We start from the raw sequence: 5,001 nt of genomic DNA, 5'->3' as shown, positions 1-5,001 counted from the left end.
TCTCTCTCTCTCTCTCTCTCTGTCTCTCTCTCTGTCTCTGTCTCTCCCTCTCTCTCTCTCTCTGTCTCTCTCTCTGTCTCTCTGTCTCTCTCTCTGTCTCTCTCTCTGTCTCTCTCTCTGTCTCTCTCTCTCAATTCAATTCTCTCTCTCTGTCTCTCTCTCTGTCTCTCTCTCTGTCTCTCTGTCCCTCTCTGTCTCTCTCTGTCTCTCCCTCTCTCTCTCTGTCTCTCTGTGTCTCTCTCGCTCTGTCTCTCTCTCTCTCTCTGTCTCTCTCTCTGTCTCTGTCTCTCCCTCTCTCTCGCTCTGTCTCTCTCTCTCTCAATTCAATTCAATTCAATTCAAGGGGCTTTATTGGCATGGGAAACATGTGTTAACATTGCCAAAGCAAGTAAGGTATATAATATATACATCTCTCTCTCTCTGTCTCTCTCTCTGTCTCTCTCTCTGTCTCTGTCTCTCCCTCTCTCTCTCTCTGTCTCTCCCTCTCTCTCTCTGTCTCTGTCTCTCTCTCTCTGTCTCTCTGTGTCTCTCTCTCTCTGTCTCTCTCTCTCTCTCTCAATTCAATTCTCTCTCTGTCTCTCTCTCTCAATTCAATTCTCTCTCTGTCTCGCTGTCTCTCTGCTCGGACGGGCGGTCAAGTTTCATTTTCCGCAGTGTGTTTGTGAGAGAGATAGAAACAGGGTTTAACATCCTGACAGAGACCAACCCCCCCCCCCCCCCCCCTCCACATGTCCCTGACAAGGGAAACCTCTCTATAATGTGTTTCAATAGATATTCAATAACCTACAAATTGATTTAAATAGATTATCCTATATCCTATTTTCCACTCTGCATGCTGTGACCAGATTACCACTGCTCCCATGAAAGACCGCTTTCTGTGTGTGTGTGTGTGTGTATGTGTGTGTGTGTGTGTGTGTGTGTGTGACGTGGCATTTCACCGCAGTTCTTCTGTGAATCAAATTATCATTATCTACATTCCTAGAGGCTGGGTGGGGATTCTCTCCTCCATCCCTCTCTCTCTCTCTACCCCTCTTCCCTCTCTCTCTCTCTACTCCCTTCTCTCTCTCTCTACCCCCTTCTCTCTCTCTCTCTCTACCCCTTCCCTCTCTCTCTCTCTCTCTCTACCCCTCTTCCCTCTCTCTCTACCCCTCTTTCCTCTCTCTCTCTACCCCTCTTCCCTCTCTCTCTCTCTCTCTCTCTCTACCCCTTCTCTCTCTCTCTCTACCCCTTCTCTCTCTCTCTCTACCCCCTTCTCTCTCTACCCCTTCTCTCTCTCTACCCCTTCTCTCTCTCTCTACCCCTCTTCCCTCTCTCTCTCTCTACCCCTCTTCCCTCTCTCTCTCTACCCCTCTTCCCTCTCTCTCTCTCTACCCCTCTTCCCTCTCTCTCTCTCTACCCCCTTCTCTCTCTCTCTCTCTCTACCCTTCTTCCCTCTCTCTCTCTCTCTCTCTCTCTCTCTCTCTCTCTACCCCTCTTCCCTCTCTCTCTCTACCCCCTTCTCTCTCTCTCTCTCTACCCCCTTCTCTCTCTCTCTACCCCCTTCTCTCTCTCTCTACCCCCTTCTCTCTCTCTACCCCCTTCCCTCTACCCCCTCTTCCCTCTCTCTCTACCCCTATCTTCCCTCTCTCTCTACCCCTCTTCCCTCTCTCTCTACCCCTCTTCCATCTCTCTCTACCCCTCTTCCCTCTCTCTCTCTACCCCTCTTCCCTCTCTCTCTACCCCTCTTCCCTCTCTCTCTCTCTCTACCCCCTTCTCTCTCTCTCTCTACCCCCTTCTCTCTCTCTCTCTACCCCCTTCTCTCTCTCTCTCTACCCCCTTCTCTCTCTCTACCCCCCTTCTCTCTCTCCCTCTCTCTACCCCTCTTCCCTCTCTCTACCCCTCTTCCCTCTCTCTCTACCCCTCTTCCCTCTCTCTCTACCCCTCTTCCCTCTCTCTCTCTACCCCTCTTCCCTCTCTCTCTCTCTCCCCCCTTCTCTCTCTCTACCCCCTTCTCTCTCGCTCTACCCCGTTCTCTCTCTCTCTCTCTACCCCCTTCTCTCTCTCCACCCCCTTTCTCTCTCTCTACCCCCTTCTCTCTCTACCCCCTTCTCTCTCTCTCCCTCTCTCTACCCCTCTTTCCTCTCTCTCTCTACCCCTCTTCCCTCTCTCTACCCCTCTTCCCTCTCTCTCTCTACCCCCTCTTCCCTCTCTCTCTCTACCCCCTCTTCCCTCTTCCTCTCTCCCCCCTCTCTCTCTCTCTACCCCCTTCTCTCTCTCTCTCTCTACCCCGTTCTCTCTCTCTCTACCCCCTTCTCTCTCTCTACCCCCTTCTCTCTCTCTCTCTACCCCCTTCTCTCTCTCCACCCCCCTTCTCTCTCTCTCTACCCCCTTCTCTCTCTCTCTACCCCCTTCTCTCTCTCTCCACCCCCTTCTCTCTCTCTCCCCCTTCTCTCTCTCTCTCTCTACCCCTTCTCTCTCTCCACCCCCTTCTCTCTCTCTCTACCCCCTTCTCTCTCTCCCACCCCCTCTTCTCTCTCTCTACCCCCTTCTCTCTCTCTCTCTCTCTCCACCCCCCTTCTCTCTCCCTCTCTCTCTCTACCCCCTTCTCTCTCTCTCTCTCTACCCCCTTTCCCTCTCTCTCTCCTCTCCTCCATCCCTCTCTCTCTCCTCCTCTCCTCCATCCCTCTCTCTCCTCCTCTCCTCCATCCCTCTCTCTCTCTCTCCTCTCCAGTGTGTGGCAGGGGGTTAAGGGCTTTGTGAACCAGGCAGACACAAAGAGAGGGCCAGCCTTTACACCCCTCTCTGATTCCAGCAACAGTTGACAGTGCATGTCAGAACAAAAACCAAGCCGTGAGGTGAAAGGAATTGTCCGTAAAGCTCAGAGACAAGATTGTGTGGAGGCACAGATCTGGGGAAGGGGTACCAAAACATTTCTGCAGCGTTGAAGGTCCCCAAGAACACAGTGGCCTCCATCTTAAATGGAAGAAGTTTGGAACCACCCCGGCCAAACTGGCCAATCAGGTAGCAGACAGAGGAGGGGGGGACTCAGGTAGCAGACAGAGGAGGGGGACTCAGGTAGCAGACAGAGAAGGAGGGGGGGACTCAGGTAGCAGACAGAGGAGGAGGGGGGAGAGGACTCAGGTAGCAGACAGAGGAGGGGGGAGAGGACTCAGGTAGCAGACAGAGGAGGGGGGGGACTCAGGTAGCAGACAGAGGAGGAGAGGGGGAGAGGACTCAGGTAGCAGCCAGAGGGGGGAGAGAGGACTCAGGTAGCAGACAGAAGAGGAGGGGGGAGAGAGGACTCAGGTAGCAGACAGAGGAGGAGGGGGAGAGAGGACTCAGGTAGCAGACAGAAGAGGAGGGGGGAGGACTCAGGTAGCAGACAGAGAAGGAGGGGGGGACTCAGGTAGCAGACAGAAGAGGAGGGGGAGGACTCAGGTAGCAGACAGAGAAGGAGGGGGGACTCAGGTAGCAGACAGAAGAGGAGGGGGAGGACTCAGGTAGCAGACAGAGGAGGAGGGGGAGAGAGGACTCAGGTAGCAGACAGAGGAGGAGGGGGAGAGAGGACTCAGGTAGCAGACAGAGGAGGAGGGGGAGAGAGGACTCAGGTAGCAGCCAGAGGGGGGGAGAGAGGACTCAGGTAGCAGACAGAGGAGGAGGGGGGAGAGAGGACTCAGGTAGCAGACAGAGGAGGAGGGGGGAGAGAGGACTCAGGTAGCAGACAGAGGAGGAGGGGGAGAGAGGACTCAGGTAGCAGACAGAGGAGGAGGGGGAGAGAGGACTCAGGTAGCAGCCAGAGGGGGAGAGAGGACTCAGGTAGCAGACAGAAGAGGAGGGGGGAGGACTCAGGTAGCAGACAGAGGGGGAGGGGGGAGGACTCAGGTAGCAGACAGAGGAGGAGGGGGGAGAGAGGACTCAGGTAGCAGACAGAGGAGGAGGGGAGAGAGGACTCAGGTAGCAGACAGAAGAGGAGGGGGAGAGAGGACTCAGGTAGCAGACAGAAGAGGAAGGGGAGAGAGGACTCAGGTAGCAGCCAGAGGGGGGGAGAGAGGACTCAGGTAGCAGACAGAGGAGGAGGGGGAGAGGACTCAGGTAGCAGACAGAGGAGGAGAGGGAGAGAGGACTCAGGTAGCAGACAGAGGAGCTGGGGAGAGGACACAGGTAGCAGACAGAAGAGGAGGGGGAGGACTCAGGTAGCAGCCAGAGGGGGAGAGGACACAGGTAGCAGACAGAGGAGGAGAGGGGAGAGAGGACTCAGGTAGCAGACAGAGGAGGAGGGGGAGAGAGGACTCAGGTAGCAGACAGAGGAGGAGGGGGAGAGAGGACTCAGGTAGCAGACAGAGGAGGAGGGGGGGAGAGAGGACTCAGGTAGCAGACAGAGGAGGAGGGGGGAGAGAGGACTCAGGTAGCAGACAGAGGAGGAGGGGAGAGAGGACTCAGGTAGCAGACAGAGGAGGAGGGGAGAGGACTCAGGTAGCAGCCAGAAGGGGGAGAGAGGACTCAGGTAGCAGACAGAGGAGGAGGGGGAGAGAGGACTCAGGTAGCAGACAGAGGATGGAGGGGGGAGAGAGGACTCAGGTAGCAGACAGAAGGGGGGGAGAGGACTCAGGTAGCAGACAGAGGAGGAGGGGGAGAGAGGACTCAGGTAGCAGACAGAAGAGGGGGGAGAGAGGACTCAGGTAGCAGACAGAGGCGGAGGGGGGACGACTCAGGTAGCAGACGGAAGAGGGGGGAGAGGACTCAGGTAGCAGCCAGAGGAGGAGGGGGGAGAGAGGACTCAGGTAGCAGACAGAGGAGGAGGGGGAGAGAGGACTCAGGTAGCAGACAGAAGAGGGGGGAGAGAGGACTCAGGTAGTAGACAGAGGAGGAGGGGGAGAGAGGACTCAGGTAGCAGCCAGAGGAGGAGGGGGGAGAGGACTCAGGTAGCAGCCAGAAGGGGGAGAGAGGACTCAGGTAGCAGCCAGAAGGGGGAGAGAGGACTCAGGTAGCAGACAGAAGGGGGAGAGAGGACTCAGGTAGCAG

The sequence above is a fragment of the Oncorhynchus masou genome, unplaced genomic scaffold (assembly GCF_036934945.1).
Source record: "Oncorhynchus masou masou isolate Uvic2021 unplaced genomic scaffold, UVic_Omas_1.1 unplaced_scaffold_2688, whole genome shotgun sequence".
NCBI classification, from domain to species: Eukaryota; Metazoa; Chordata; class Actinopteri; order Salmoniformes; family Salmonidae; genus Oncorhynchus; species Oncorhynchus masou.
Note: the sequence above shows the minus strand (reverse complement) of the source record.